Genomic DNA, 10,537 nt, shown 5'->3' on the forward strand with positions numbered 1-10,537 from the left:
TTGATAGAGGAAGGTTACAAAGAATGAATTCAGCAAAACCACTGTTTGCTCTTGCTGAGCGGGGACAGATGAGCTCCTACAGCTGAAAGCTGCTGAGTTTCCTTCTCACTGTGCACTGAACAACAACATCCCACGGCCACGTACATCCCAGCTGCATCCTGGGCTTATCCCTCACTTAAACATGAGGAAGAAGGTACCTTAGCAAGTTACACCAGCGAGGAAAAAAAGCCCAGCTTCTCCACATCCTGATTTGCACCCATTTTGCATGGGATAAATGACCTAGTGAATCTCAGGTAGGTCCCTGGCAGAGCCAAGGGAGGACCTGGCTGTGTAGTCTCAGCTCTAATCACAAAGCACACAGCCTCAGCCAGTTTTTCCTCCTAAAGAGGTGGGTTTTGTGCTTGGAATTGAGCCTGAAATTAGCCTTTTCACTGGCATGATGGTAGATGGTGGCTGCAGATCCTTCTCTGAGTCTGCGGGAAGTGGTCCAATCTCTCGGCTTACAGCAGCATCCCAGAATGCCTTTAAAAGCACAAAAAGTCAAACTTTATGTTAGCAGCTCAGCTGCTTCAAATAACACAGAAGGAGATAGGGGAAGAAAATAAACAAACCCAGATTTTAACAAATATCTTCTGCCTCAAGCCCATTCTGTATTTGTTGGCAAGGTGAGCACACTTTCCAAAAAGCCTTTTAGGTTTTTTTTGAATGGCAAATATACTTCTTGTGCTCACTTGAGGGGGAAATGACAGAAAGTACCAATGGGGCAACAACCCCACCCCACACACACATTTTTGTATAAATCTAATCATCAGCCTGAAAGTAGACATTAAAATTACAATATAGCTCTTGACTTTGGGTAATTAAAAGCATTTTGTGATGACTTGCTTGATTAAAACGAGATCATCCATTTAAAATGAAAATTCAGAATGAAAATTGCTTTTGTTGCACCGATTATTCTATTTTAAAACTCCTTGCTGTTATCACCCTAATAAAAAGCTGTCACTTCTTCTGTCAAGTAATTCACAACACGAGGCATTTGCATTTCTCCCTGACTTGTGTTTATTTCAGTAATTACAAATGGATTTTTCTTCTAACCCTCCTCTCCCTCCATCCTTCCCTCCTGCGCTCACCCTCCCTCACCATCTCAGGGTGAGCTGCTGCCCTTCATCCTGGGCAAGCACAAAGAAATGCCAGGGAATTTAGGGAAGGAGGAGAAAAAAACAGATACTGTCAGCAGGGTCGGTGCTTTCTGCCTATAAAAAGCAGCCGTGAGTTTAACCTGTGGTGTTGGGAAGCCCACAGCATCAGTGCTCGGCTGATAGGGATGTGCTGGCAGAGGCTGCCCAGTGCTTGGATCAGCCATGTGACAGCTACCTTAAAAAAAAACAAAAACAAAAACAAAAAAACCCAAACACCAAACCCTCTCTCTCTGTGATGAATGGAATTATAATTCGCTGCCATTAATTGAAATTTTGATTGACTAGATTGAACAAGTAGTGATAAAAGCCAGTTTCACTAAAGATCATGGGCTGGATGGTGGGTGTGTGTGAGAGAGTGAGCCAGGCTCGGGGAAGATGGGAAGTAATTTCACTTCTGCTGTTAGCCTTTCCCTGTCGTGATTCAACTCTCAAAGCAGAAACAGAGCCAGGAGTCCTCCTCCTTCCCTTCTTCCCAGCCCATCCAGCAGATGTGACTGTCCCCCAGAAGCTGGTCCTGTTGTCCCCACCGCCCTCGCCTCCACTCTCTGCCAAGGGATGCTAAAGAGGGCTGAGGACTGTCACTTCCTATATGTGAAAGGAGGGAAGTAAAGGAGTTAATTGAAAAGGATAATTAATTAAATGGCAGTCCATGGAGGAGCAGGGTGTCCCTGCTGCAGGCAGCTGGGCCAGCCAGGGGTACTGGAGCATGCTCACCCCCACACATGGCTTGCTGCCATCCAGCTCATCCCCGGCACTGCCGCCAGCCTGCCCGGAGCCCTGTCTCTGCTTCAGCTTTTTGCTGCTGCCACCGAGTTTGCAGGAGGCAACGTGGCCGCGACGTGGCTGCCGTGTCCCTGTGGTCCGGCCTCGGTGGTGCACTGCTCGGACACGTGCCGTCGGGAGGCACGAGCATCTGAGGTTGTAGGATACTCCCAGCGCTTGTGTATGTACATTTGTGTGCACGCCTATGTAATTGTATTTAGTATACGTGGAGCTGCATGTGTGGGTGTATAATATATAAATAAATACATATGCTTCGAAGTTCTGTGTTTTCCCAGCTGAAAGCTGTCTCTGGCTTACAGCTCAAGACATAAAGGCACACCAGTCTCTCTCTTGGCTTTTTATCTCTTTTTCCATAGGCAGCTGCTCCCTCTCTCCCTCTCTAACCTGACAGCACCGCTATGTGAGTCTGTATTCCAGGGCTGAGGGTTTTCAATTTATCTCCACAAAGCACTTGTGCTTAATCTGGAAGGTGCAGGGACATTAGCACCGCCTTGCCCAGGCTGTGCCGCGCAGCCAGCCAGCCCGAGCAAGGCAGCGGTGCGGGGCTTGCTGCTCTTGCTGCTTTTCTTTTGCCTTTTTTTCCCCTCCTTCTTACTTTTGGGTAAACTGGAGCCAAGAGCTTAAAGAAGGAAAACAAAAAATTAGAAAAACAGTGAGCTTTTAAGAGCAGTGTGCTACTGGTAAACTTGTTCCTCCTTTCCTTCAGAGTATTTTGCTCTAATATTCCAAATTCCCAACTGTGGCATAACCCTGCTCCTTCCACGCATCCTTCCTTGGGATAGAAGCATCTTGCAAAGCTGTAAACTCTAGAAGAAAGCCAAAATAATTAGGAGGAAGAGGGGAAAGCAATCCCCTTGTGCAGCCATGCCCTGGGAGCATCACAGGTTGGCAGTAGGAGGGTGGTGGGACGGAGATGCAGAGGCCCCGCAGCGCTGTGCTTGCCCCCGCAGAGCCCTGCCTGGCACCGATGGGACATGTCTGTCCCCTGGGGTGGAGGCTCATGGCCAGGGCTGTGCCCTCAGCCTGGCCTGCCTGCACGCAGCCTGGGGTTGATCTGAGCCACCTCTCAGCTGGGGACTGTCCGTCACAGAGGGGAAATCCTTGTGCTTTGTGCTTTCCAGGTGTCCAGAAAGCTCCCGTCCCTTCCAAGCTCCTCCTGTCCAAAGCATCTCGGTCCTTCAGTCATGTACTGAGGATTCCTCCTGGGCACCACCAACCACACAAGTTTGGGATGAGCCAGATCTGAACGCAAACACAGGTGAAACATTCCCCGCAGCTCTTTGATGAGGGGTTTCCATTTCAGCAGAGGAAAATTTGCTGAACTTGGAGAAAAGAATCTCTTTGGAGGGTCTGTGGCTTTTTTTCCTGTTTTCCTGGCTGCACAGTTCTCAGTGATGGAAATAAGAAATAACGACGAAAATATCAGTTGAGTCTTGTGTGTCCAAGTTAAGAATCTGTTGGGAGTAGCCAGAGACAGCAAAGGCACCGTTCTGACTTGTGTTACGGGAAACGGGAGCACATGGTGCCTTGTGTGTTTTCCTTCAAAGAACAAAATCAAGATGTAAGGAACCAGCGAGGGGGATGAAGGGGGCACTTAGCAGGCTATGATTAATCTGCAACCTGCTTAATCGGCCTCAGGATAACCGAGAGTTGTCTCTGGATAATTGAGATCAATGGAGTATCATTACAGGCTGCTTTAAAGAGCACCCGGCTTCAAACGCTGAGTGAAGCAGGAGGAATCAGGGGAGCGAGGACAGAGCCCGGGAGTGGAGGGAGGATGCTGAGCAGCGATGGGGAAACGGCCCTTGCACTACACACAGGATGTGCAGGCGGGGAAGGTGGTTTGTGGTGGTTTTGTTTAAGATCGGGAGCCAAGCACCTGATCTCTTCTGAGGGGATACCTGGGAAAGAGGAATTTTTTGCTGAACATGTGCTAAGGATGGAATTCACCCCCGTGCTGAGAGGCTGGTGCCATACAGCTGTGCTGACCAGTGTGTGCGGCATGTCCCACGTTCGCGGAGTGCACAAATCTTCTCATGCTTCCAGCTGCATGTGCTCAGCCCACGGGGCTCCAGGGCTCCTCCAGTCCTGCAGCAAACCCTGCAAATAGAAGCAATTTGATTGATGAAGTTTTTTGTCAGTCTGGCACGTCCCCAGAGCACTGCGTTCATGGCATATCAGGCGAGTCCATAGTTACTCCAGATGGGAACATCCAAATGTCATCTGAGCTTTGCAGGTACCGTATCTCCAGGTTTGGATCCAGCCCTCTGAGGGAGGCTGGATCAGGCATTCCCGTGAGGGGTTTGGTTCCCTTCTGTCTAAACTGTGTGAAGAGAGAAAATGCTTCTAGGTTTTTGCCCCATCGTGCTGAGGTCAGGGAAACAGGGTTGTTAATTCCAGAGTTTATAGGAGGAAGCTTTTAGCCATTGGTTTCTATCCAAGCCCTGGCACAAGGATCAAATACCCAGAAAATAAGACCCCAGAAATGGGAGAAAAGTGTCATTTCAGATCAGGGAAAATCCAAGTGCTGCTAGGCACAAACAAAAGGCAATTTGGCAGCCATTGACTGGGCAGGCTCGCTCTTTCTTCTCTTCCCCAGTGGCTATGGAAACTGCTGCTGTTTATCCGTCTTCCCCAGGAAGGCGGGCATGGTGGGCATGCGGTGTTCCCCAGGGAAAAGCCTTTGCAAAGCAAAATAAGCCAGTGCTGGACCTTTGCCTTCAGGGGCATGAGGGGCTGGGAGCTGTGAGGTGGCCAGGCAAGGGAGCAGGACAGACACCTACGGCCACGTGTAATGATGCTTGGGGACATTGAGTGGGTGGGAACTGCTCTATCTTCCTGCCGACTCTCTAGGTGACCACAAAAAGGTGCTCCCAGCCCAAGAGCCCATGGTACTCCCCAGGCAGCTCATGTCCCTTTCCCATTGGTTCATTTTAGTAACTAAACTGGAGGTTTAATGTCTGGATTTTAGTATAGAATCACAGAAGGGTTTAGGCTGGAAGGGACGTTAAAGCCCACCCAGTGCCACCCCCCTGACGTGGGCAGGGACACCTTCCACCAGACCAGGTTGCTCCAAGCCTCATCCAGCCTGGCCTTGGACACTTCCAGGGATGGGGCATCCACAGCTTCTCTGGGCAACCTGCCCCAGTGCTCCCCATCTTCTCTGGAAAGAACTTCTTCCTGATGTCCGATCCCAATCTCCCTCTTTCAATTTAAACCCGTTACCCCTTGTCCTATCACTCCCTGACCTCATACAAAGTCCTACCCAGCTTTCTTGTCGGCCCCTTCAGGTACTGGAAGGCTGCTACAAGTATACTGTTGTCAGCCTCATTTAGCTCTGGATGGTTGGGTTTTTTTAAACCCAAAAGCCTTTTGCAAACTTCTTTTCACAATCTCATCTAGTGAGGACTTTTTTTAATGTGAATCCCTTGACTCCAGAAGCTCTGGATTCATACAAAGTCCTACCCAGCTTTCTTGTCGGCCCCTTCAGGTACTGGAAGGCTGCTACAAGTATACTGTTGTCAGCCTCATTTAGCTCTGGATGGTTGGGTTTTTTTAAACCCAAAAGCCTTTTGCAAACTTCTTTTCACAATCTCATCTAGTGAGGACTTTTTTTAATGTGAATCCCTTGACTCCAGAAGCTCTGGATTGAAAAAGGGAAAATAACTATCATGGGACTTGAGCTGCTAGGCTCAGTGATGGGCGTGAGAAGTTGGAGGTTTACAGATTAAATATCAGAGAAGCTGTCGTGGCTCCAGGGTGGTTTCAGATGAGCGTGTTCAGGATCAGTGGTGTTTACAGCAGGGACTCTGTGTGAGGAATTGCTCCCTGATTAGCAAAACAAGGAGCGGTTTGGGACTGTCCCTTCTCTTGCCCTGTGCATTGTAGGTTATGAGAGGCTCCTTCAAGCCCCTGCATAAGCCCTTGCTCCAAAGGAAGTAATTTTTCCACTCTTTTGAGTGGTTTGCAAAGGTTAATGAATAAGGAATCAATTAATGGTTGCCTAGCCTTGCACTTTCTCTTTTCATTTAAAAGGTTCCCTTTTTGAAGATTAGTTTAATGTTAAGAATAATCTGGTTTTGCTGAGAGCTAATTAAACGTGGCACCATCTCTCCTTGTCCTGCTATCGCTCCTTAAAGCAGACCAGGGCTCTGGGAGCTGCTCTCCCCAGGCAACAGTGAGGAGCCACCCCAGACCCTGCCTCCTGCCCAGGCCAGCAAGGGGGGGCTGAACCCCACACACAGGTTTGGTGTTGCAGCAGGAGTTGTCAGTGTTTTGGGGAATCTGGGGGCTTAGACTGTTCCCTGCCAGCTTCCTCTGGCTCTGTCTCCAGCTCGCAATGGTTGTGGCTGCAGCCCAGGGAATTGTCCCTGCTGATGCTCTCAGAGACTGGCTGCTTGAGGAGGGGTTAAAAAAAGGGCGAAGCTCATGTGTGGGTGAAGGAGTCAAGAGCAGGGTTCTTTCCTTTCTCGAAAGGAATCCAGGCTGAGACACTCAAAAGAGTCACTGGTCATTTCCTCAAAGAGCCAAATACAGACCACAGGCAGTGTCAAAGGGATGTGGGAGCAGCTCATGGCTGTAGCTCCCAGTTGGATCCACCATTCCTGATTCTGGTGGGGCAGAATGGGGGTTGGCCCCATTGCAGTGCCCAACATGACTCCAGCAGCCACAGCTCATGCTGGATTTCTTTGCACCATGACAAGTTCCCACTTCCCCTTATTTTGGCACAAAATATGTCCCATTGAGGAGAGTCTGAAGTCCTCACGATCTCCTGTGGACTATGTGCATTTCCCAGATCCAAAGCCACCGAAGCACAGGCAGCCACCCATTGAGTTCAGTGCGCTTTGGGTGAGCTTCTCCATCAATCTGGCTCGTTGGACAGGACCAACCTCGAAGTAAAACCCTCCACACACATTAGCAGCGGTAGCAGTACCGGCCCCTGAAACTCAGAGTTCAAACAGGCAGCAGTATTTAATCAAGAATGTGCTTTTATCTCCCTTACCACACCGGAAACCCATCACACCTGGTCAGAGACCCTTTTGGTTTGCGCTGCTCGGCCAAGATTTTTCTCTGATTTATTGAAGCAGCTTCCTCTATTACCAAAGCACTGGAACAGAAACACCCATCAAAGGTTTAAGAGCCTAAATGGGTGTTAATTAGCCCAGCAGGGAAGGCAGAGTTTCAATGAGGTTTATCTTTAAACTACTATTAAGTTTGACAATGTAAAGAGATAAATTTGGTACTTAATTCAAGCCTCGCCTAATCAAATAGATTATGGTTGTTACCCGTATCTAAAATGTAAATAATCCTTAACTTCGGGGGGTTTGTTTTATGGAACAGCATCATATTGATATGTGCGACAAAGCCCTGCTGTCCTCTCTCTCACCCCCGCCGCACAGCATCCACCACCGAATCCTTCTTAAACCACTCTGCTTTAAAGGGATTAGGAAGAGGGTGGGATGGAGCGGAGCAGAGGAGGAAGGCAAGGCCCAGCGTAGCATTTCAGTGCTGATTAGCTGCTCACAGGGTGCAGCCAAAACGCCGCTGAGCCAGAAAGGGTTCTTCGCCCAGTGCTGGCTGGAGCAGGTGAAGTTCCCTTGAGCATCGATGGCTTATTTTGTCTGGGGCATTTTGTACCTGCCTGAGGTGCAGGGAACGTTCTATCTTTTGCTAAGCATTGCATTGATCCTGATGTGTAAATCATGGAAGTTGAAGCTTTAACAGAGCTTTCAGACAGGCAGAAAGCATGAGTTAACAAGGAAAATCACTTCCAAGTAGCCTGAGCTGGGTTAGAAGGGACATGCCAGACCTTTGTGCTGCTCTGTGGGGTCTTCAGGTGGGAGGGATCCTGGGCCACATCCCCACGAGGGGTTTTGACTCCTGCTGTCCCTGGCCACAAGTGTCCTGATCTCTGGTTTGCATAAAGCTCCAGCCAAGCATTGCATACACTGGAAGCGTGCCTTAGTCTGGCTTCAGTGGGGCAACACTCAGGGTATTTTTAAGGAAAACCCACTTTGAAAGTTAAAAAACCCAAAAAAAACCAAAGGAAGAAAAGCAAACTGCCTGAACCCAGATGAGCCTTTTCAGAGACGCCCTTTCTACCTCAAAACTCTGCACAAGGGACACATCTCTGTCTGGCCCACAAGGAAATTTCCATCTTGAGCATTGTGCTGGGGAGGAAAAGCCACTTTTCTAAAGCTCTATTCCTTTTCCTTTTTCTCCCCTTTCCCTTCTTGCATTAATCTAATCGCTTTGCCCAGGAAACCCAGCTTGAGCATTGCACTGGGGAGGAAAAACCACTTCCCTAAAGCTCTATTCCTTTTCTTTTTCCTTTTTCTCCCCTTTCCCCCCTTGTGTTAATCTAATCGCTTTGCCCAGGAAAGGAAAAACAAAAGGGCAGATGGGAATTTACATGCAGCAGGGTTTTCACTGGGACTTCTAGATATTTACAATACCTCAAGGAATAAAGAAAACCATATAGATTGTGGACTTAGAAACCAGCCGGTGCGCTGTGCATGTGCACGCATGTATGGGCACTGAGATATTAGCCACGCACACAGAAAAAGAGTGCACAACAAATTTATCTTTACAACTCTTAAATTATCTTTCAGTTGACACTTATTAACCTCCTGCCAAACTCATTATCTACGTGAATAAAACCCGAGCTATCAAACAGAAATGGCTGGTAAAGCTGCTGCCCATGCTCAGGGAAAATTTGATTGTGAACAGGCAAGCTGAAACAAGGCTTTTTGTATAATTTTATTTTATTTCCTTCTAAAAAGCCAAATCCTGGACCTTGCTGAAAGGGGCTCCCAGCAAGATGCATGTGGAGAGTGCAACTGGCTAAATTAACATACAGAGAGCTGTGAAATCCAGGCAGAGGAAACACATTCTGCTCTGATTTACGGTTTTATGTCGCGGAGCAAGGAGTCCTCCCCCTTCCAGACTGTGCTGGTTGCTGCCTGTTTCCGAGGGCCGGTGCACGACATTTAGAGATCAGGAGTGGAGGGGATTTTACTTGCTAACAAGGAGGACAATTTGGGTCTGGGATTTGCAGCCTTTGGGAAGAGGGAATATCTGTTACTTTGTAAATATCTATTCATTCATCAATGGAAATAGGCATTTCCTTTGGCCAAACGGCACAGCCTCAAGGATTTAACTCCTGGGTCTGGACTAGCATTTTCCATCCTGCTTTGACACTAACCTTCTGGGTGACTTTGCGGGGGGGAAACTCATTACAGACACATTTCAATACAGCTCCCACTAAGGCACAACGAGCATTAATGCCTACGAAGACCAAGAGTCTGTTTAAAGGAAAGAATGAGCTTTGCATAACCCACCCTTCTGGAGAGGAAAAAAATCACCCCTCTCAGCAGCTGCTTGTTGAGGTCTGGCATTTGATGGCTCCAAATTAATCGAATAAACAAGCCACCTCTGCGCAAAGAGCAATTAGAGGCAGCCGAGTCCTGCTCCTTTCCCCAGCTGCCTCTGTGACAGGTTAAAAACCCTTCCCCACATCAATGCCTTCCCGGTAGCTTTTGGAGCCTGCTAAGCGTGGCTCAGAGCTGACAGCCGGGGTGAGATTTGCCCCGGTAAGGCAGCAGCCAATTAACCCGATGAAAAGGAGGGAGATGGAGCAGACAGGGTTTCTGCAGGGACAGGGAAAGCCTTTTCAAGTGAGGGAGAGGAGCAGGCAGAGAGAAGCAGAGAATTTGGGGGTCCTCAAATTGGCACTTTTTCTGGACTGGTTATAGGATCCCTTTTCCCATATATCCCAGTGGAGAGCTGTGTGTGGTACTCCTGTCCATGAGTTTCCTGTTCTCTGTTATCCAAGCACTGTGTCCTCCCCAGGATGCATGTGCATATCCCACCTGCAGTTTCCAGACCAGGGATCCTGTGGCTGTTTGCTCCATGTGAAAACATCATTGCGGGGTCAGTAGTATACCTGTGTCTGTACTCACATTTTGCAGGTACTTGTGTGTGATGGATGTGGCAGTCATCTCCACAAGCATCATAGGTGACCTGGGTAGCTGTAGAGAGGGATGGATGCTGCCTGCAGGCAGCAGAAGGAGAAGAGGAGCAGGGAATGGGAGTGTGGTCATCCCCGATGACCAAGGTAAGGGCTCGAGCATGTGCAGGGCTGAGCAGACTAACAGCGATATGTAAGCCCATTGCGGCTGGTCTGTGCACAAGCTGCATTTGTAGCCTAATTACGTGTAGCCAACCTACGCGGCTGACACTGTCCCCACATGCCATCTGGCATGCGCATGTGTGAGCCATGTAGCAAATGTGTTTTATCTTTGAACTGAAAATGCCATGCATCTTGGTCGAGGTCAGATAATGAAGCAATGCTAGAGGTGGCAGGGAGAAGCCATCCAGATCCCGAATCCCCACGCATTTCCCTCCATGGGTTAGAAAAACTTGCTCAGAGCAACTGCAAAACCAGATGAAAATCAAGCCCTTTCTCAAGCAACCAGCTTTCAGGCTGAGCCAGGGTTTTGTGGATTTCCCCTCGTTAGGCTCTAAATTACTTCCTTCATTTTCCCTGTCACTCC

The sequence above is a fragment of the Eurypyga helias genome, unplaced genomic scaffold, assembly GCF_000690775.1.
Source record: "Eurypyga helias isolate BGI_N326 unplaced genomic scaffold, ASM69077v1 scaffold4386, whole genome shotgun sequence".
In the NCBI taxonomy this organism is placed as follows: Eukaryota; Metazoa; Chordata; class Aves; order Eurypygiformes; family Eurypygidae; genus Eurypyga; species Eurypyga helias.